Source organism: Enoplosus armatus, chromosome 10 (assembly GCF_043641665.1).
Source record: "Enoplosus armatus isolate fEnoArm2 chromosome 10, fEnoArm2.hap1, whole genome shotgun sequence".
NCBI lineage: Eukaryota > Metazoa > Chordata > Actinopteri > Centrarchiformes > Enoplosidae > Enoplosus > Enoplosus armatus.
Genome location: NC_092189.1, coordinates 4452264 through 4475832, shown reverse-complemented (window position 1 = coordinate 4475832; position 23569 = coordinate 4452264). Strand labels below are relative to the sequence as shown.

Genomic DNA, 23569 nt, shown 5'->3' with positions numbered 1-23569 from the left:
CACACCTGTTCACTGACAGCCCCCTGCAGAGTGAGAGAGAGCTGGGTAAAAGTGCACGAGTGTGATAAAGGTGCATTCTGACGAAGGTGAAGGGGGACTGAGATTATTGAAGAGAGAGAGAGAGAGAGAGAGAGAGAGAGGGAGAGGGTGAAGAATAAATAAATAAGTGAGAATGGAACCGCTTTCAGACTCGCACCTTGTTATGTAAATGTGTTGGCATCTTTACACGTCGGCCTCAAGGGCGTCATTTCTTTCTTCAAAATCCGGAGTTCAGAGCACTCGCGAAACATCTCACTACACGGTGTCCTCCTGCTGTCCAGTCATCATCATTTACATTTAGATAAAAACTTCTTGGTCGCATCTTTATTTCTCACTGAGTCCTCACAGAAATAAGCTTTAAGGGCAGCAGAGAGTCCTTATTGAATTTGGGGGGCTTTTTTTGCCCCAGGTTTCGCCCCCCCTCAGGCTACAGAGAAGCTGCTCTAACCGCCTGATTGGTGGTTTGTCTGCAGACTCAGGAGAGTCACCGCTGCAAAAAGTACGGTGATCATTTACAGTCAATGTTGTCTTAACAATGACACGAGAATTGAACATCTCTCAAAGATAAGGAATCTAAGTGCTCTTTTCAGTCAACATGCAACAACACGGCCAAGGAAACTAATAATATGGCGATTTACGTCAAAAATGGATATGGACATCACAATAACTAATTTCATTGTAATGTTAGATTCTTGATTGGAGACCAATGTGAAAGGTTTTTAATTGCAGTCAGTTGCTGCTGACTCTGCAGTTCCCCTGAGCTATATGAGCTGCAGTCTTTTTTGTGTGTTTCATCAGCCGGCACCAAAAAAAAAAAGTCACTGTACGCAACCTGCCCAGCACAGCAGACAGACAAAGTTAGCGACTAGCTGGTGAACATAGTGGAGTGGATATTTCCCTCGTCAGGCAGCGGAGTCTAAAACAGGGCCGACAGGAGAGTGAATGGCAGACTTACATTTGCTGGGTGGACACAAACACGGCTCCAAATGAATAAAGTTGCTGCCTGCCTGCTTGTTTGTTTGTTTGTTTGTTTGTTTGCTTGCTTGCTTTAAGAGCTCCCACTGTGTCCCTGAGTGGCCAAAAATGAAAGCCACAGGCATAATTCAAAGGCACATTAAGTTTAAAAAGCCATCACTTTGCTTTCTCCAGCAGCGCCAGGTGCCAAATGTCACACGATCACAGTGCAGCTCTGTCCGGCGTGGCCCTGTCGTGACTTACAACTGAACGTTTGTGTCATGGAGACCTGTGTCTGAGTGACAACAGAGAGATGAAGCCGGCAGATGACTGGAAAGGGACAAAGGCTTTGCCTCTGACTCTGATAACAGTGAAGATTTTCGATGACGATGAGGGAGAGAGCGCAAAAAAAAGAGAAACAACAGAGAGAACAAAGACCTTTTTTTTTTTCCCTAACACACTTTTATGACAGCAAAGGAGAGAAAGAGAGGGAGAGGGAGAGAGACATAGAGAGTGAATGGTAGACACTGTATGGAAAGCCGGTGGAATAATGAACTCCTACACCTGTCACATGCTGCTGACAGACTCCCGGCAGCTTCGCTTTCCTCCTCTCTCCATCTCTCTGTTCCTCTTTCAATCTCCAAATCTCTTCTCTGTATCTTCCCCTCGCTGCACCTACTGTGCCTACCTACCGCTCGCTCTCCATCATCACCCCTCCTCTTCCTCTCTCCCTGCCTCTCTACCTGTCTGTCTGTTGAATATTTTAAATCAACCACAGCGGAACTGCTGAGCGGCAGCAGATGCAGCCCGTGAGCACGTCTTAATCTGACGCTAAAACTGCAGCACGTCGCTGTTTTGCTGCCTGTCTGTGCGTGTGTGTGTGTGTGTGTGTGTGTGTGTGTGTGTGAGCTGTCAGTGCCTGTAAAAGACTGATAAACACACATGTAAAAGCAAAGAAAATCAGAACGACGAACAGCGTTATTATTAAAAGTCTACATTTCGATGACCCTATCTGGGGTTCTTCAGTCTAATCCTTTACCCCCCCCCCCCAGGAAACTGTGTCTTGTGCTCTCCCCATAGAAGGTTACAGTGAAGGCCATTTTCAGGACAAAAAGAGGCGAAGAGCGTATGAGAGAGAAAAGCACGGAAATATTGAATGAGGAGGGGAGGTCAGCTGAGCGAGGACGGTACACGTCAAGGTCTTTTGAGCGGTGGAAGTTGGAAATTGCAATCTGTGCCCGCGTGTGTGTCTGTTTTCCTCACAAGATGTGGAACACATTTTGACAATTCTTGACAAATGTTGCTGTTCAAAGGTTGCGATTTGGGGTTAAACATCAAGAAGAGTGAATCAATATGTAAATCCAATCCGTTTTTTTTTTATGGGAAATGAGGAAGAAGCTGTGCGCGCAGACTTTGGCAGGCATCAGGTTGCTGTGGGTTTCCTGCGCAAGTGTGTTTATGCCAGTCCTTCTGAAGTCGGACATACAGGGGGGGGGGGGATACTGTGCCACCAAACCTGGCAACCTCACTCTTGTCTGGTCACCTTGATCACCTGCTGCTACCCCCCACAGTCACCCCTAGCACACAAACACACACACACACACACTGCTGACATGGTGGTTATGTGGAGTTCTCCATCCTTACTTGAGTGCAATTCTGTGGTACTTTGAGCATTCCCATTTGATGATGCTTTATACTTCTACTTCACCACTATTTCAGAGGCAAATACAGTATTTCTTACCCCGGTATGTTTTATCTGACAGCTTACTCGTTACTTTTCACATTAAAAAAACACAGAATAATCTTCAAAAAGAAAACGTCTTGTTAAAGATTAAACCAGCGGCTCCCAACCTTTTTGGCTTGTGTGCCCCTTATTAAAAAAAGCAGTGTCCAGTTGGGGCCCCGAGTCATGTTTCAGATTCTATGAGTTGTTAGGAGGTCCCACCAAAGAATGATTTCCCCTCTAAACTTCTCAGATGGTTTCATTTCAGCGTTAGAGACCAAAAAAGAGGTACAATTAATTCGTGTCGCAGAACTTTTTGTATCACATTAATAACCCCACGACCCCCCCCCCCCCCCGGACTTATCTTGTGACCCTTTGGAGGGGCCTGACCCCTAGGTTGGGAACCAGCAGCCCAAACCACCAAACTTTATGTAAAGTAGTTAAAACTAGCTCCCCCTCGACCAGCTACAACAGCAAAATGCTGCTTTATACATTGTTGCATCTGTATTAGCGGTCTCATAATTTCTATGTGAAGAGTACTTTTACTTTTGACACTTTAAGTACATTTTGCCAATAATATTTCCGTACTTTTACACAAGTTTCGATTACAGGACTTTCACTTGTAGAGTATTCTTATATTACGGCTTGGTACTTTCACTTGAGTAAAGGATCTGAGTACTTCTTCCACCGCTGCTCACGTTCATGCCTGGTCTAGTTCCCTCTTCCCCCCCCCGACAGCTGAAGATTTATCCTGCGTTCGCTTTCATAAAATCACGGCACCGTTCCAGAAATAGCACTCGTGCTTTCACAAGCGTTTTGTTCAGTGAAGTGGTGCACAAATGATCATTGTTATTTAATGAGATGCACGTAATTGACGGTGCAAATGTTTAATAACTCACGCGCTCATTATGGGCCGTGTTTGTTTGTCTGCACGCCTCCTTGATGTAATTAATAGGACAAGTGATCCAATTAAATAGAGTCCGGGTGAGGGGAAGGGAGAGCCCACGAAACTATTTACAGGCTGATAAAAAGAGAGAGAGAGAGAGACGTGGGGTCGGCGAGAGTTCAGCGATAGGTGGCGGCTCGGAGCCGGTATCCGGAGGAGATCTCAGTGAGGCTACCTGATCATTTGGAGGATAAAAGAACGGGCGTCTGAGGACGAAGTGTCAAAAGAAATGAAAGGATTAGACTCATAAGTGTAGTCAACCCGATTCATTTACTTGCTTTAGCTTTCTGGCCTCTTCCTAATGTTTTTGAGTTTGACATTTGCTCGAGACAAACTTAAAATTCCCCTTGAAGACATGCCCGAAGCGGATCATTTGAAGCTGGCTGGGAGTTATAACCCCTCAGTTGTTTGTTGACTCACAGTCAGAGTGGAGAGAACTTTGCTTTTGGAACATTTCCAGTGTATTTTTCTTAAGGGCACAGTTTCTGTCAGGTTGTTGGCTTGGATCATCCCCTTTGAAAAAACTTAATGCTGGAGGCGCTAACTATTAAACATTTTGTTTATATCATTTATTTGGTTTGTTTAATGTGACTGACAACACTGATTTACTGTTGACTTTTCTTGATTCTGTGCTGGACGTGTGACTTCTAAGTAAAGACATTTATAAGTTATATATCCCACTATGATGTCACTTAAAGCTGCCATACGCCGTTCCTCTCAGCTCTACGGAGTGTTGAAGCTTCTTCAGCTCATTGTTTTGGTTTTCCGGTGTGCGGCTTTAATGTTTCACCACTCTCGTCAGCAGGCGGCTGTGTTCAGCGAAAGAGCTCCAGAAACCCACTGCACCTCCTGCCCGGCATGAAACAGCAAGGCGACAAGATCAGCGACTAGCTGGTGAACACAGTGGAGCGTTTGAAAGCTAAAGAAACAGATATTTCCCTCAGGAGACCAAAACAGAGCTGAAAGGAGAATGAATAAATTCATCACGTGGACACAAACACGAGTGCCAGACTCATGCTCCGCTGGATGTGTAAACAGGCTGCTAACATGTCCGCCATATCACATTAAAAAGGTGACAGCATGTCAGTGTTGTGTTCGCAGATCCTGTACGCCGCACCCAAGTATTAACTATTAAGGAGCTACATAAGACAAAATCTTGTTTGGAGAAAAAGCACTGCTGCGCTGAGCTCCAGGTTCACTCACGGTCACAGGAGGCAGGCGCCCTTGCAGGCCTGCAGCAGCCATCAGACGTCAGAGGAAGCAGGATTATTAGTCTGAGAGTAAAGACTTTTTTATTTTATTTTTATTTTTATAAAAGACAGCACTGGAAATTCACTTCTTGTCTTGTTTCAAGAATTGCCTTGGGTCAAGTCTTATTTTTCTAAACTCTTGATATTTCCACTTGTAACAAAGAATGAATATAGCCCATCTCTTGTTGTGGTGATCAAACCTGTTTAGTTCTGTTGGATTTCAATTTCACAAAAAAGGAATTTATGATTTCTTTTTACATTCTTTCTCCCTCTTGCAATAGTTTGATAGTTTTCAAATGTTCTGTGAAAATTGAACCACCGTGTGTGGTGTGTGTGTGTGTGTGTGTGTGTGTGTGTGTGTTTCTCTGCAAAGGGGAAGTGCTGCCCTAATTACTCCAGATTCCCAGTGGATGCTCAGACCAGTTTACGCTCATCACAATAAATGACGCTCACCTCCCTCTCTGCTGCCACACCTCGTCCTTCTCTCCGTCTGTCTCGGTGTGTTCTCGCCGTCTTTATGACAGCGGGGGTTTTATTTAGAACATTTCATTATGCATTGCTCAAAGGGGGACTTTCAGCGCGATGGGAAACAACTGCCAGCCAACACACACACACACACACACACACACACATAATGTACACAAGCACACGTTCATATAAAAGTATTATGAATGTGTCTAGAACCCTGTCAGCATGTATTTTAAGTGACACTCCTGAAGACAACGACTGCTTCATGTCTGCTGTTATTCTCTAAGCCATTTAACATGTGCCGAAGAACCGATTTAAAAGAAGTGCTACAGGTTTGTGTCGGAGGACATCAGTGAGCACATTTACATGCATTAATATTCCACTCATATCCCACCACTGAAATATTACTAAGATGTGACTGATGTGCACGGTATTGATTTAATATTCGAGATATCAACACCGCAGATGAGACAGCAGCGATATGACGATCTGACTCTTTATGTGGTGACACACGAACGCTGTCTGTTTGTGCATGTTTTACTCTGACAGCTGTCATTGACCTCAAAATGACATTTTGTGACGGTGTGCTGATGTGAGCTGGCTTAGCTTGTCGTACTCAAATACAGTACAGCTCTGAAAGCCTGCTTTACAATGGAAGCAAATATCCTGTGATTTCATGGTGGAGAGCTTGACCACAAGAGCAATCTCTTGCTGCTGAAAGAGTAGAGTAAGAGACGGGTGGAAAGTACACAAGACACTTTATTACTATCAAGTCCACTGGCTTCTGTGTGTTTCAACATGTTGAATAAGTTGCTGGCTGCAACCTCTAATCACACTGGACTTCTGTCCAGCATTTAGAGCGCGGTCACGACGTTTAGGACATTTACAACACATGTGCCTGCACGGATATGAGCCATATTTTGAATACGCATCATGCTATTCTTTTTCATCTGTTTTGCACGTGCAGGTCTAACACATGTTATGTTTCAATCACGTTTTAACAACCAGCTCCAATCGACCAGCTCTAATAACAGTAACTCTCGATGCATCTCCATATCTTTGTCATGCAAACAGTATTGCCGCACTGAAACCACACCAAGGGCCTTCCTTAAAAACCTGCTAAATGGCACCTGTGTTGTGGGTAAAAGAAAGTGCAAAACAGAGCTGACTTTGTAGACAACCCTAATCTGGGTCAAGGGGGGGGGGGCATCGTCATTCCTATAATGCATTGTGTATATATGGACCAAAGTAATCATTAGTGTGAGAGGGCTTTCACACATGAGTGAGCGCTGTGCAGGATTACGGAGGGCTGACACGGTCTCACCTGTAGCAAAATGCAGTTTTGAGTGGCACAGTTGCAGGTTCATGGTCTTGTTTTAACAACTACCCACGCTGCTGAAGTTTCAATGAGCACCATGTCCAAATCCCTGCTGGCTACAAGGTTGGATGGGGACAAAAGAAAAAAATGGATTACGGAGTATGCTTTGTGCGTGTGGCTCGTGTTCCTGGTTGCAGCCGGAGCGGTTTGTTCTGAAAAGCAGCGCTGGTGCACGTTATTTGAGTGGTAAATATACACATCTCAGTGCACCTAGCAGCTATTTTAGCTGCCGGGCAGACCCACCACAGACCCTTTAGGAACTGACGAACACCCAGAGCACCAAATAAATGGAAAAAAAAGGTTAGTAAAAGTGTCCCCGTGATTGACAGCTGATCTGTGGAAAACCTCAAAACAGCATCTAATAAATTATTTCACTATTCCTAATCAGATTTGGCCCACAGATGATTAACACCAGCAATTACTGAAATATTCGATTTCTCTGCTGCTGGGAATGGCTGCCACTGTGTCTGTCAATCGGAATAATGCAAAGTGGGAGGCAGACAGCTGAGGAGGTTTGTAATACAGGGTGTCACATTGGTCAGAAATAGACCATTATAATGGCTGAGTGAATCATGAATGGGTTGTCCAAGACACTCCTGATTAACAGACAGAATGTGCCAGAATACGTTCTGAATGGGGAAGAGTGAGGGAAGAGGGAAATAAAAGACGCCGGGACGGGAAGAAATGAAACGGAGGGGTGGTTAAAGGGGAAGTTGAGAGACGTTTGACTTCTCAGAAAAGGTGGAGAGCGGGGAGCGATGAGAGCAAATAAGAGATGACAGAGAGAGGTGTTTCTGCTTGGGAAGACAGATGAGGAGATGGAGGAGCAAGCAGGAGGAGGAGAGAGTGATAAGGAGCGGGACAGAGAGGGAGAGACAGCCTGTCTTAATGGCGAGCTGTGACAAGTTGTCCGAGAGGATTTATTCTGCTGAAAATAAAACAAGGTTAATTGGAGGAAGTCGTTTAAAAATCCACACGTATTCCTAGGAAACAAATATTCCCATTCAAAACTAAATTAGAAAAATACATATATTTTAAAAATATGTTACACTTTCTATGTTACAATTCCCCCTGTGACTGGATGTTATGTCTCCCTGTAGAGGAAATTGAAATCAGCTCCATCTGGGCTGTAATTTAGCACTCATTTGTACAAGGAGCAATAAACTTTTATCTTCTAATGGCTCTTTTATAAGTCGTGATTCCTTCGCAACATCATTCTTTCTGAATTTAACTCGAGCTCTAAATTACGGCAAACTCAGTGGAGAAGTGCTTTAACCGAGCAGTCGGTACAATTTCTGTCCCTAAAATGTGGCTGAAATGGATAAAAAAAAAAAAGATGCCTGTCATCGTTGAATAGCTAGTGGTTTATATTGGTTGGCTAGTTAGCTTTAACTGGCTAGTTTAACCCGACCTGGTGCAGAAAGAAGATACATCCTCATGTGCACCATCCTTTTCTGTCCTTGTGGTCATGTATATATAGAACATTGCTTAAAGTTATGTAATCCATCAGTATCATACATCGACTGTATATAAAGATGGACGCCAAAATATCTTGATCGCCCCCTGGTGGCTGGCTGCAGTATAGGCCATAAAACTCCGTCCCCTCCATGTTCGTGGATGGGACATGGGCCAAACTAAAAAAAATCAAAGTACATGACAGTACAGACACAATTAGTTATTTGATGCTATAAAAATGAGGTGAGACGTCATGATGGACAGCTGTGATTGACTGTGGTGTGCTTGCGATTGGGTCGGGCGGGTGTATGTGGGCGGGACCTCAATACCGCGGCTCCACTCCACTGCGCAGACTCTGGCTCCAAATGCCGTCACCGGTGCAAGATGGCAGCGGCCGTATGTGGGATATTTTGGCTTCATTTTTGTACAATGGGAGGAAGCGGAGACGCATCGTCCATCTTTATACATACAGTCTATGGTCTCAGACAGTATTTTATTATTTGCATACAGCCAATAGATCTCTGTGATAGTTGCAAAGGGATTGGCAATGCAACTGTGAAAACCCTCCCTCTGCTTCGCTTTTATAAAAGACAATATCTCTTTTATGTTGCTTTATTCTTTTCCCTGATACTATAAATCCATTGGATATACTTTACTTTGCTAATAAGGTTTGAGGGAGTTTGCCCTTGTTCTCACTCAGTGTCAAAGGCTGGTGAGTTTTGTCTATGTAAAATCAGGGGGTGTGAATTCCTCCAAGCCTGTGTTTGTTGTTTTCAGGCTGTGCAATGAATCTGCAGTGACACCACATGTAAATTCTAGGGTCTCGGGAATATGACCTCGTCCCGCGACTCTGACCTTTAACCTCCCTGGCTTCACGTCATCCAGGATTTGAAGTTTATCTGGCTGTTTCACTCACTTGAAGTCACTTTAGAACAGGCTGTGTGTCTTCTTACACGTCATTAGGCCGCGGCACGATACATCAGGGGACAAACTCTCTCAAACGACAGCGTCCTCGCAAGCTACCAGCTGCTGTATTAAAGAGGCAGCATGACATTTTGAATAGTGCTCTGTTACTTTTTTTCCTTTAAAAAGTAAAAGAAAAGAAAAACTGAAGTCCATGTCAGAGGAGGAAAACGCAGTGGAAATGGCGACGAGTAAAAGAGCTGAAGAGAATATATGGAGACAGAGAACGGAAGAGGAGCAGAGAGAGAGAGTGATTCTCTCTTTGCTTCTGAAGGACAGAGGAAGAGTTGCAGACACTGCACTTCCAATCAGATAGGAAAAGACCCAGTCATCAAGGTTTAGACTGAATGTATGTGTGTGTGAGTGTATGGAGGAAAAAAGTGTGCGCTGGCAGTGTGTGTGGAGAGCAGTATGTGGAGGTGCACTGTGGCTGCATGTGCAGGATGTGTCATTCTGCTCCTATATCGGTGATTTAGTGTGTATGGAAGTCTGAGAGACAGAAGCTGTCAAAACCAGTTCTGACACACAGCAAGTACATTTTGAATAATTTATGAACGCGTAAGATCAGTTCTGCAAATTGATGGATTCTGCAGTGAAATTAGAGACGAAACTCGGGCACGTCGAACTCTGAGATGCTGTCAAAGTCACGAGAAACCCACTTGACGCGGCGGCTCGTGCCCTCTCGTAAGGCTTAAGATGCATCCAGAATATTAAGCAGCAGATGAGCTAATAGGGCCAGAACTGAGATCATGTCGGGTATCAGGTTAAAGCATGTGCCATCATTACTAGAGATCATCAGAGCTGCAGGTATAAACAGGAAACAGCATCCTAAAGCAGTTGAAAAAGACTCTGTCCTCAAATATCTCTCAAAGCTTTGATATTGCTCTCTATATTCACATCCTGAAGGTGTGTACCTTTGCTCTGTTCTGCAAATAAAAAACAGGCGTATTTGCCTTCTTCTTCTACATTCCTAATAATCACACAGTAGGGTATAGCTCAGCCTTATCCGAACAAATGAGCAAAGTGTAAAGCAAGCACACACAGCTCCGGCGGCGTGGCTAAAGTTAGCGCAGTCCTCTTAATCAAAATGGTATTATACCCGATGTTCCCGAATAATGATGGCAGGTTTTCAGAGAGTAAACATCCTCAATCACCATTCTGAGCTGCGTGTTTTTCCAAATATTCTCCACAGTATTTAAAAAGTTTCAGAGCTGTTGAGCAGCGAGAGAGAGAGAGAGAGAGAGAGAGAGAGGCTTTTGGCTGAGGCTGAGCGTATGTGTGTGTGTGTGTGTGTGTGTGTGTGCATATTTTAACCATCTCAGTAGCAGACTGGATGTAGCAGAGCTGAACGGTGCCAAATTCTATGGCACTGCCCGTGGGACGAGCTCTGCACGCACACACATAAAGGACACATTGCCATATGGGATGTTGATCCAACTTACACATCCATCTTGACTGACACCTACTCCCCTGTGTGTGTGTGTGTGTGTGTGTGTGTGTGTGTGTGTTGAGAGCAGGGGGAGGCAAACTAAGAGGAAGCAGATTGAAATGGTGGGCTGAGGACGGAGGGAGAGAGTTGGGCATTAAGGAGGTTGCGGGTCTAAGGTCATAATATGAGAAGTTTAGTTTTTAAAAACTCTTTTACTTTGGGAGCGCCTCATTTACTCCCCCCCCCCCCCACACCAGGTGGATGGGAGGACTTCTGGGAACAAACCCACTGGTTCCAGGTGGTGGGAGGGAGGACACAATCAAGTGCATCTTAAGTAACTTAAGAGGTACATTTGCAGCACATTAGAATGTGAGTGAAGTGTATATTCAGGAAATTTTAAGCAGCAAAAACAGTTTTACCTTGTGTACTTCAGCATATGTTTACATGAATGTTTCTGAATGCAGGAAATATAAGAAACTCCTTATAAATATATACATTGGAGACTGGAAATAATAGCTTTGCAATGCCGGCCCGCAGTTTTCACTTTCCTCGTTTTGGTCCACCCATGGTATAACAGGTGACTGGCGGTGCTGTTCTACAATCAAATGTCAAAATGAACCTTTTCTACATTATATCTGATTGAATCAACATTACTCACTGAACTGCATTGGTCTTTGCGTATGACTGCTCATACACACAGCTGTTCTGAGCGAGGTGTAAAAAGCATCCTGGATTATCTGCCTAAACCAATTTCTGAATAAACTCAAGACAAAAAGCAAGGCCGTGCAGCTGCTGATTTATGAAGCCAAAAAGGCAAGTAGCCTATTTGTTTTTCCTCCTTCCTCCTTTCTTTGCTTCTTCTCACTAAAGTGGTCTTTCTACCAAAAACTCAGAGGTTTCCACGGCTTTCCAGTTTGCTCCCAAACAATGCATACTAAAAGAAACGGGTGAACCTGCTGAAGTTGGACTATTAAAAATACTTCCTTAAAAATCAGACCAAGGACTTCACTAAGTTCACTAAAACAGGTCCGACAAAGGGGAATCTTTCATGCACTGTAATCTAGTGGAAATGATAAAATTAAGCATTTTGATTTGATCAGAGACCGATTCGGAGTTTTTACTTTTCAGCTCTAAGGTTTGGTGAGATACTTTTATTGTTGATCATTGTCAAACAATCCTCCTTACATCTGCTGCGATTCAATATCATGAGCTAATAAAGCATGAAAAGTGAAAGGGCCTGCAAGCACACACATATGCATCAACAAACATGACCCATTCATCGTCTTTGAAAAAGCAGTAGTCCAAGCAAATAACACGGGAGAATCTGAGGTAGTGTGGCCGAGCGGTCTAAGGCGCTGGATTTAGGCTCCAGTCTCTGTTGAGGCGTGGGTTCAAGTCCCACCACTGCCAACTTTATCTCTGGGTGCTTGGAATGTCTGATCACAACAGGACACTGGTGAGACATCATTATGACAAGGGAAGCTTTCAGACTTCCACTTTGGCGCATTGCTTCCCAGTAGATTTACTGAGGACGACAGTTTGCCAATCTGGCCCTCTTTCTTTCAAGTCCACTTGACTAGCGTATATACTCCCTTTGTCCTGGTAGCAGGACGCGTGCTGGGCCCATAACCCAGAGGTTTATGGATCGAAACCATCCTCTGCTAAAGGAAATATTGTCAACCAATAGGGCTCCACGCTGGCTCCACGCTGCCTCCACCTTATCCAGCCATACCCACGTTGCTGAGCTTTCAGATAAGGGAAGAACCATTCCCACACGTGAGATGTTTGCTGCTGTCGTGGACACTGTAGCTATGTGGCCAGCAGCTGACAGGTGTGGGTTGGAATCCCACTGCTGCCAACCAGACTTCTTTCCTTAACAGGTAAACCTGTCGTTGGCATGGGCAAAAGGCAAGTGGTTGCCCTGTGCCTTTGGGGGCTTTCATATGTATTTGAGTTGGTCGATGATTCTCCTTGAAAACTCTTCAACCAAAAACAGAGCAGCAACATGTGTCTGCGATCATGAACTGGATATCAGTGGTGGCCAAAGGTGAATGTTTGAGTTTTCATGATTCAGAAATACTTTACTTTCATGCTTTTTATTAGAGACAAGTAGAGACAATTCTAAAAATCTGAATTTCATTTTACATTCACAAGGGTCTACAGACATGCTAGCAGCTCTATGAGACTGAACTTAGGCACAGTGGTCTGTTGAGATGAATGCTAATGTCAGCATGCTAACATGCTCACAATGGAAATGCTAACTTGTGATGTTTAGCAAGTATAATGTTCGCCATGTTCACCATCTTAGTTCAGCATGCAAACACAAAGTACAGCTGAGGCTGATTAGTTTAGCAGATATTTGGTCGTAGATATCGGATACATTCAAATGTTATGCAGATGAGGACAATTAAATGAAAAGTTAAGGCATCACCAAAGTTATTACAATATATCCTGAGGGGAACATGAATGTCTGTACAGGATTTCTTGTCAATCCATCCAATAGTTGTTGAGATATTTCAGTCTGGGCCAAAGTGGTGAATTCATTTTCTATTCATTTTGTTCATCAGCATTTGCAAATCAGGTCTTTTTGGAGGAACGTACATCTTCAAAACATGAACTACATAAAAAGCCAAATGTGTGAGGTGCTGTGCTGTATGTACAGAGGGATAGCTGGAGTACTGTCTGAATGTTTTGCAGTCTGACAATATCTTTAAAGCTTTGGTAATTTTAAATATCCAATTTACTCTGGTCTATTTAAATGTCTGACTTTTGGATTAACTTGATTGCACGGCAAACTAAAAATTCACATCTTTCATCTCTCCAAACTGACTGCATCCCGAGAGCTTTTGGTATGCGGCCCACAAATATTTCGGAAAATGATACGCTACTTGTAGTTTAAGTGTTTGAATTTTTTTGGAACAAAGAGCCCTGAAGCATGTTTTAGTTGAAAGGAGCTGTTAATCCCCAAGTTGCCTAGTTAGATCAGGGATAAAATCAAGACGCACTCATCTTTACAAAATATCTTCCCTTACGAAATATCAATAAACCATCTCATAGTTCAGCAAAGGAGCAACAAGATATAATCGGACAGCTGAGATTACTATCACACACACTCTCCCCTACGGCTACAACATAATACAGAGATGATAAAACTAATCTAAAACACAGGGAAGAGGAGAGACGAGAGGAACAGAGGAGGGGAGGTTTGTGGAGGAGAGAATAGGAGGGAAAAGAAGGGCAGGAAGACAAGAACAACAGAGGAGGGAATTCAGGAAGAGGAGCAAGAACAAGAAAATAAACATACAGAGATGAGGTGAAGACTAGAGGAGAGAAGAGGTGAGAAATTAAGCAAAAACATGAACCAGGGGAAGGAGAGGAGTTCCCTTTTACACTCTTAATTGGTTTTTGAGGAGCAGAAAATCCACTCAGTCCCATGAAAAGCTAGGGGCTGATGACAACCTTGTACATCCAAACCCCCCCCCCCCCCCCTTTTTTTTATTGATACCAATGTACTACACACACACACACACACAAACACACACACGAGTGTTTGAGCAAAGATCTACAGCCTAAAATCACTAAAACTTGTTGCCTGGAAGCACTTGTGACTTAATTTGGGACGTGACACCTGTACACACAAGCAGAATTATGCATGCACTCACACACACACACACACACATATATACAAAGTGGCACGCATGCATACATGCAAATACATACATACTCCCTCCCTCCTCTGTGCAGATGAAATGTGCATGTGAGAGCTGTAACACTGCTTCGTGAGCACCCCACTCACCCTCCACACACACACACAATCCTCAGGTCCACTAAATCCTCCCTCGTCGGCAGGCTTTGCTTTGATCAGGTAAATAGGTCAGCTGAGGATATGTCACGAGCGAGTGTGCGCTCTGTGGGTCTTTGTTTACAAGGCCAAGACTGAGTTATTTAAAGGATTGCAGCCACTGGGAACGTCTAATATTTGACTGCATATTGCTGCAGTGGTGCTCGGCCTCTGTAAGGAGCGCAGCTTTGATTGCGTCCTGTTGATCTCAGAAGAAAGCGCAGCAAAAAGCCTGGCATGTTACAAAATGTCAGGCTTGTTGTGCTCTAGTTCAACATTGTTATCAGCAAATCATTAAGTATTGGATTTTCATTTTCTCCAGTGAATAAAAGATAGGAAGACCGACTGTTATTAACTCGTAAATGTGTTATGTGCTGATGTTGAAGTTGGCTTCAGTAGCGGCCGACGTAGCCGCTGCTGGGAGTAGAGCTAACGTTAGCTTGCTTGAGCTGCTCCTGGTCTGTATTCATTGCTTCAGTATTTGGGTAGGATTTATAAGTCTGACTCTCCTCTTTGTGTTGCTCTTTTGCTACTAATGTTACGTGCAGGAGACTACTAGCCGCCAACACAAAACAAGACTAGCCGTGCTAGCGGCTCTGTGAAGCTGTACTTAGGCACACTGGTGCTTTCAGCTAAATGCTAACGTCAGCGCGTGAAAATGCTCCCAATGACAATGCTAACATGCTGATGTTTAGCAGGAATCTTTTTTTTTTCTTTTTTACCATGTTCACCATCTTTACCAGTTAAGCGTGTTAGCATGCTAACAACCGCTAATTAGCACTAGACGTAAAGTACAGCTTATAGGTTGATGGGAATGTCGCTGGTTTTATTGAAAGTTGCGAACGGATGCGGGAGGAGGTAGCAGTGTACTTCGTTTTCTACAGCAGACCTCGTCATCTCAAATGTGAGAAAACGGACACGTAGCAGCTGTGAAGCTAATCCGAAATGATACGCAGACAAATTTGTGTTGCTAACATTTAGACTGCACAATGAAATGCGGCATGAAGGACAGAACAGTTCAAAAGAACACAAGATTAAAAGAACACTTCTCAAACTAGAAGACTATCATGAATGGTCAGTCTGGGGGGGGGGGGGCACTCAGATTGTCACTGCTCGATTCACAGTATTCATTTCGTCTCTTCTTCGCTGTATATCTATATTTTGTCCAGTAGAAAGGTTGAGGGAGAAACAATATCAAATCATTAAATTCTCTCTTTCTTTTTTTTTCTTCTCTCCATCTCGTATTGTTTTGCTCTCATTTTCTCTTACTGGCATTGGCTCTGTGTTGACCTTATTGCCATCATTAATTGTAGCTGTGTCTGTGATCGCGCGTGTGTGTGTGTGTGTGTGTGTGCATGCGCATGTGTATCACTGTCCCTGCAGTCAGCTTGAATCACTGCAGGAAACCCAGTTACAGTGACCAATTAGAGGCCACACACAATTGTACGCCACACACACACACACATTGTTTGTCTAGTGGGCTACATAGCTGATAGCATCGGGCCCAATATGTGACCATCAAAACAACATTTTTCATTCAACAATCTCTTGCAGCATTTAGACGTGAAGTAGCTATTCTTCTCTTCATCCACACATTCTGTGTTTCTATCTGTCTTGTCTCTTTTTGCTCTTTTTCCTTCTTGATTCCTCAGACAGTGAGGAGCCAATTTATCGTCCAGGGGTCTCTGAACTCCTTCCTTCCTGTCTCCTGCTGGTTGGCTGTGAGCTGACCAATCAAAGGTCTCATGGGGGGCCAAAAGCTGACCTGAGGAAATGTCATCTCGCTGAGGGAAGATGCCTCTGCCATTTAATTTAACATGCGTATAATCGACACACTACAGCCAGTCCTAAGCATGCATTTTCTAGTTCAGAGCTCTGGGCTTATGTGTGATAATATGGACTGTTGCAAAGATACAAAGTGGCCGCTAAACGTAAAGAGGACAGCCGTGCCAGAAGCTAAGGAGAGATATGTTTTAGTTCCTTTTTTCCCCAAAGCAGTTCGTTGAGGTGACACATTTCACTCGGGACAAGGTGACATGAAACTGCTACCAATCCTTTTGCAACACACTGCCAACTTGATCAGAAATGCTATTTGCCAAAAAGCTAATGTATTCCTTTGAGGTGTGATGCATCACCAATCCGTCACCAATCCATCATACCCTTTTTGGAGGCAAACACTGTTTTTGGGATTATTAGTAGAGAGAACAAGTTCTACTAAAGCTGCACTAGGCTTTGCTCCAGACTTATGATGCAGAGTGGTTCTGTTTGTCCAAATCAAATTCTAATTATAGACCCGTTTTCCTTACACAGTAATGGATGAATCAATACTTGTAGTCACAAGAGAATCAAAGGCTTTTCATTCGATCAAGTAACTTTCAAAGTTAGGCGAGAGGTTTGTAGTGATTAACCGAGCGCTTTGCAGCATTTTATTGGCTTTTAGCAAAGGGTTTTGGTTTCTGGCCTGCAAATTTACTAATTCTGTTCACTCTCACAGCTCTAATCAACCTGTTTTCCACTATTTTGTCACAGCAGGAAGCTGTTTTCGGTGAAGGGGCTCTCATAAACCCACTGTACGCTACCTGCCCAGCACCAAACAACAGGCAGACAAAGCTAGTGACTAGCAGGTGAACATAGCGGAGCATTTAGCAGCTAAAAAGCCAGGAATTTCTCGTGGTGGAGACCAAAAACAGAGCTGAAAGAAGAGTGAATATTGGACTTACATTTATCAGGCGACAAGAAACACAACTCCAAAAACAATGCTATGTTTGCCCTGCACCTGCTGTTTGTGTAAATGGGCAATCACTTACTTAAATGTTTGCATTTTAAGTTTAAAAAAATGGCAAAATGTGGTCCTGGGGACGCCTACTGTAACAGGAATTACCACAGAAGCAGTTTCGTTAGTGCTTTAAATCACTGTTTAATTGTGACTATTAAGTAAAATATAAAACTGTGTAAACAGCACTGATGAAATGCTTTGTCCTGGATTCCCTGAAACGTTTAGCAACCTCCACCCCCACCAGACACTCATTAGAGCACATTTTTACACAAGTCACCTCTGGCTCACATTTGGAGCTACATTCTTGTGAAATCAACATGTGCAGCTCTGGGTTTGCTTTATGTGCGCAACAAGGAGAATTTCTGATTTTGACAATAGCTACATTTGTATGTCGCCACACCAATTCCATCACAGAAACCTCTCTGTGGTTTTCTGTGGCTGAAACCCTTTCTGTGTCCATGTGCATTCTTTATACGCAAGACGGAAGCGGAACTAACAGAGTGAAAGCCCCCATCCAAGTTCATTTTAGAGCCCTGCTGCTGCTGCTGCAAAAAAGGTGTATTTCAACTGTAGCTACATTTGTATGGTAAAGTACTTGGCGTGTAGTCACAAAAGCAGCTCACTCTGAGTGTCTGTGCCCTATGCACCCTCCATGTATCCGTGCATTTTCATGTTACAGCACAACAAAGCCTAACTAACCAAGTGAAAAGTTCAATTTGGGCTCGATCCAGCGCCTGTTCCCTGTAAAGACTGGGCCTTCCTGCAGCAGCTCCATGTGCATGAGTGTCTCACAGATGCTGTAACCTCACAGAGATGTTTGCGCCCAGTGTCTCTAGCCAAACCCTGCAGTACTCTGTAGCACTGGGAGTGATCTGACTGGGTTTGAACACAGGGGTGTTCACACGGATCCTCAGGCCTAAGGCCAAACTGAGTAGGAGGCATCAAGAGTCCCTTCCTCCCAACTGCACACTGAGGGCAACTTTGAAGTACAAAACATGTTCTCCTACATCTTGCTTACTCTTTCTGCATCTGCTTTTCCAAGACGTATCCCTTCCTGTCTCGCTTACTTAATCTGTACATCTGTGTCTTCTATATGTGCTGTTTCTTTAAATACCCCTCTCTCTAAACTGCAATCATCCTCACCCGCAGCCTGGACAAGACGGAGCTGGAGGGCTTGAAATAGAAGAAAAGGTTTCTCTGCAACCACCAGCTTGTCTCCTTTTCCAATTCATGTATTCTGTAGGAAGGCCGGCACTGTCATATAAACACATATACAGACACACTTTATTTTCCCTTACTGCTTACATTGTGGGGACTGTATGCTGCCTGAAAGAAGGTGCTACTCAAGGCTGAAAGAAGCATCAAAGATCAGGCAGTAGAGAACAGTCTGGCAGGACTAGCCTGTCGCTCCGTTTTCAGTGTGAAGCCTCCACTCTAACCGATTTCCGTGGGGGAGGGGATTCGATTTTCCCTAACCAATCTCTAGAGACCAATTGTATCCGCCTGAATCTTGACAACAGCTTGACAATGACGTTAGTACCGCCCGTGGCGCTGATTGGCTAATCCTTCATCCCTCACGGTGCTCATTGGATCGATGCCTTTTAAACCAAGAAAGCGATGTTTCACGTCACGATGCAAGACCAGGAGCAGTCGCCTCGGCGGAGTGGGCGAATTCAATGCAAGGACAGTGCCATTTGTAGTACAAATGGTAATTTCACAAGGTTTGTGCCAGATAAAAGCCGCAGAGGCTTTGGGCACCCGATTTCTCCGATCTAACTTGGTCTAATGAGAATGACCCGCCTCCAAAGAAGACTTTGAAACTCATCAAAATTGCCTCCATCCCTAAATCACATTCTTCTTTCCCTCCCAACTCTTATTTCAGTCAGTCCTATCCCGCCTGATAGAAAGACAAATAGAAGACCGAGAAGGGGTGGCAGAAAGGGAGACGGATAAATCGATAGTGATGGAGAGAGATTAACATTGAGGTACATTGTTAGAAAAAAAAAAGAGATTACAATGGAGGTGGGTGATGCTACTACAATTGTATGGAATGATAGCGGGAGGTTATAGCGTGTGTGTGGGTGTGCGTGCAGGCGTGCGGAAGGTTACAGTGGGGCTATGGGCAGCATTGTGAAAAGGACGATTGGTGTTAAATTGGGGTGAAAAGAGGCTTAGGTGCAGATAGAGAGACTGAGCGAGAGAGAGAGAAAGCAAGGGAGAGATGGTCACCCTTCACTCCACACATGGATTAGAGGCTATAGAGACATTGACAGGCTCAAAACCTGGCTTACACTACTAAAGCCCCCCCCCCCCCCCCCCACACACACACACACACACACACACACACACACGCACGCACACCGGCAACTCAGTATGTGTCAGTCCTAACAGCTACAGTATATTTAGCAGCGGAGGAGAATGCGCGACTGTTTGGCTGTCAACATTTCGCAGTTTTGCTGAGATTTATCAGCTGGATTTTAAGGTCTCGACAGACTGGGCATATTTTGAGACTATTCAGATGGGCAATATTCTCAGCATCTATGACGGCAATATTTTTCATGGCACTTTTTCTTTTTTATTATTACCCACAGCGGCTATGCATACATGCAGAATCCTAATTCCCTCTGAATGGGGACCCCAAAGCAACTGTTTACCAAACAAAGACGTGGTTTGATTAAGTGCTCTATGACTTTATGGCCTGTTTGTAGAAGTTTGTCGACTTGCCCAGTTGAATGTCAATATGTCGTGATCCTCTCTAAAGTTAGGAAACAGTCTTGGGAGAACATACGTAAGTTTTATACCTTTTTTCATGTGTTGTTCCTACGTTCCATGCAGCCATTTTGCCATTCATCTTGAACAGTATCAGATCTAATTAGCAGACTCTTGAAGCATCATTGCGAAAACCAACCAAAGTGTGAATTAAGTCAAAGTGAATTAAACCACTGGCTTCCTAGAACCACAAGAAAAATACATCCAAAAATCATGAACTGTACAGAAAGCATTTGAGAATTCAGGACAACTAAACCACTTTTTACTAAGGTATCATTTGTTTATAGTGTTTATACTGTAGGCTGTATATAATGAGTTATAATTTATAAGCCATTAATAAGAACATATTTGGGTTTTCTCTAGAACTATTGTCATTAAATACAACCTATAAACCCTTTATAAAGGGTGTCTTATTAGAAAGTAATGTAACGTATACATCATTGGTATAGATATGGAGCTAAAACCTGCAAAAACATGTGGTCGTTCAAAAATATGACATGGTTTATTTCTTTCTCACTTTGCTAAAGAGCTGCTATCCAGTTTAGCTGGTTATGTGTTTGTGCTCTGAAAGCTTGTCACAGTATTATAGAATAAGTACATGTAAAGCCACCTCCTGTGTGCTGCTGTGTTCCAGGCCTCCAGGCCTCTAGCCACCAAAAAAAGGAAATACCCTTTGCTTTCATCCTAATTGGCTAAAACGACGCTCGTCCACATTTACAAAGTATCATTACCTTGATATTACCTTCACCTTGCCAGAGAATGGTTTCACAAATTCTCTCAAAGCACAAGGGTTAGAAGTTAGTTAATCTTGACATTGATTTGTTTTGGAGAGAGAGGATTAAAAGTCAATTTATTCCTTTTCAAACAGAGGGAGAGAGGAGAGTGCGACGGCGGCAAACAGAGAAAAGGGGGAGTAAGAGTCCTCTCTCCAAATGAGTTTAGTTTAATTAACATTGTCATTGTTTGAATGGAGGAGACAATCTCCAGAGAATTACAAGATAATGTGCAGCTGATGTGTATCTCTTAAACTAACCCTGGGCCATTTATAATGAAATTTTTCTTTTACTGATGTTGATTTATTGGGACAGCCATTTTCTTGATTTCAGAAGCAGCTGGCTGGATAGATTTCATGACTGTGTGAGTACAAATGTCAAGCCCTTAATATACTATTGCACCTCTAATCATCAACGCAATTACCTTCATTTAGAATGATTTGTTCTCCATTAACACAGAAATAAGACAAATTGTATTTTTGTCTTTGGGTATATTGTTTTTCTCAAAACATGTAACTCATACTTAAGTTCAGTTCAGGTAAGAATACCACTTACCTCACTAATTGCATTTCTCTCCATTTCAGTTAAAGATGGAGGACCGATTAATAAGATATGTCGCTAAAAGCATCTACATAATAACAAATGAACATCACATTAAACTAAAAAAAAAAACATGTGGGTAAAACATCTCTGTGGTGATCGCTGTACTGTCAGCGAAGTTTGCATTGTGTCCTGTTAGGTCTGGAAATCCGAACAGATCACGAGCCAGAATAGCCAGCCAAGTCAAAATATTTGCAAACTGCTATATATAGCCAGCTCTCACACACTTTCTCCCCATTTGCGCTGAGCAAAGCAGCATTTTGGGTAATACGCTTATTTGCTTTCTTGCCAAGACTTAGATAAGAATTCCTGTGTGATAAATATGAACCTACAGCAATCACCCAGTTGGCTTAGCTTTGCAAAAAGACTGGAAACAGGCTGAAATGGCTCTTGTTGGTTTAATCCGTGTAAAAGTGTCACGTTGTTGGTTTTACGGGGGTTATGTGCCTGATCATTTCCGGGCTGGGCGCAGCGACTTCCTGAAGAATCGTCATAACCGTGAGGTTGCCAGGTTCTTGTCTAAAAAAGAAATATCAAAGTATTCCTTTATGAGCCTTTATCAGGGACAACATTTCTCCAACTCTGGGGCTAAAGCTCATTTCACATCAACATGTGGATATACAGTACATGACCATGACCATGAGTTTTCCAATTTACTTTTGCACAGCAGCACAACAATGGCTTCTCAAGGTTCATCAGCCAGCTGAGCCCCCCCCCCCACCTGTTGTGTGAGTTTGATTGGGCTGTACCAGTCTGAGCCTACTGATGGGCTTGTAAACATACTGCAGTCAGCTGTGACATTAAAGTGGTAGCCAACATTGTTAATACAGGTGTTTCATCCATCACTGCGATCAGGGTATTTTCAAGACGTGAGGTTGCTTTTAAATAACAGCAGCATTCCGGCTGCTGTTTGGTCCATCATGTAGCCCCGTGGTTGCTCCTCCATTTGTGGCTCTGACCTTTATTCGCATAAACAAGCCCCTCATTTCTCAATTCTTTAATCACCCTGAGCATTCATAAGAAGAACACGTTACTTTGGCGCTCTTTACATTCGTGACACGGTTGGAATCCAGTGTTGTGTCAGATGTTCTGATCAAGCTTTTCACAGCCTATTTTCCCATCCAGCAATAAAATCACAGCTTAATGTCATTGCCAAAGTGTCTCCATCTGTCGCTGCCTCCAGTCTATTACTACATGTATTCTTCATTTGATGTTAACACTTACACATGGAACATTTTCTCCTCCATTACACTTTTCTGTTACCCTGCTATTGGTTTTCTCTGATGTTTCTTCTGCCGATCTTGTATTTGATCCTCATTTCTGTGGACTCTCTAAAATATCGAACAGCGCTTAATCTGTATTCATTTCCTGCATCCAACCACAGTGTTGCCTTTTATAAATACTTGCCTCAATATCTTAAGCTCAGACCTCACACTAGCCATTCCTCTCCTTCCTGTTTTTTTTTTTCTTTCTTTTTTTTCCTCATAATCCCATCCTCTCATTCCGTGACTACATCTTTATTCAGGAACACAAATTGGTTCTTCAAAAACGCAATCTCCTCTCTGAGAAATATTTAGGTCACTCTTTAGAAGTGGTGCTGCTACCACAGCTGCCATGAAAGGGGTTTCTTCCACATCACTTCAACACATGCTGTGCCGGTCTTCTGCTACTTTAGGAGTAACATACGGTTCGGTTATTCTGTCTCCAAAGAGATCTCTGCTGCCTGAAGGTTGTTTGGTGCTAGAAGCTTAGCGACATTAGCAGGAACTGATGTAGCCTACACTAGCCAGCTGGGAACATGCTAGCTCTAGTCACTCACACCACCTGGCATTTTGTTCTCGACATTGGAGACCAATTCATTCAACAAAGGGTTGTTGAAGAGGGGGGGGTGAGTATTGGTCAGCAAGTCAGTTAGCCCGGCCGTTATCTGGACGATGAGCTCACGCGGTTTATTCAAAAGGCATGTTTGTGCCATTGACTTCTGTCTCATGACTGTCTGCAACTTTCATTCTTTTGGTCACCACCCGAAGCTCAGGCTCCGATTTCATTTCAATTAACTGATTTCATTGTGAGATTTTGCCGTTTTAAATGCAAGTATGACTTGGCCGTTGATCCTCTTGGTTGGTAAATCAGAAGAAAAACTAAAGATGCCAAATTTTCTGTTTACTTGCATTCACATTTGCACATTTTGTTGAAGCAGCTACT

General features: G+C 43.4%; 1 protein-coding gene and 1 non-coding gene across 2 annotated transcripts in view; one reads left to right on the top strand and one right to left on the bottom strand.

Annotated features, from left to right (window-relative positions):
• il1rapl2 (interleukin 1 receptor accessory protein-like 2) overlaps positions 1 to 23569 on the bottom strand; it is a 293650-nt gene that overhangs the window by 144448 nt on the left and 125633 nt on the right. The gene's annotated exons all lie outside the window — the stretch shown is intronic.
• Positions 11934 to 12015, top strand: trnal-uag (transfer RNA leucine (anticodon UAG)). The gene has a single exon. It is a non-coding gene; the product is annotated as a tRNA-Leu (tRNA).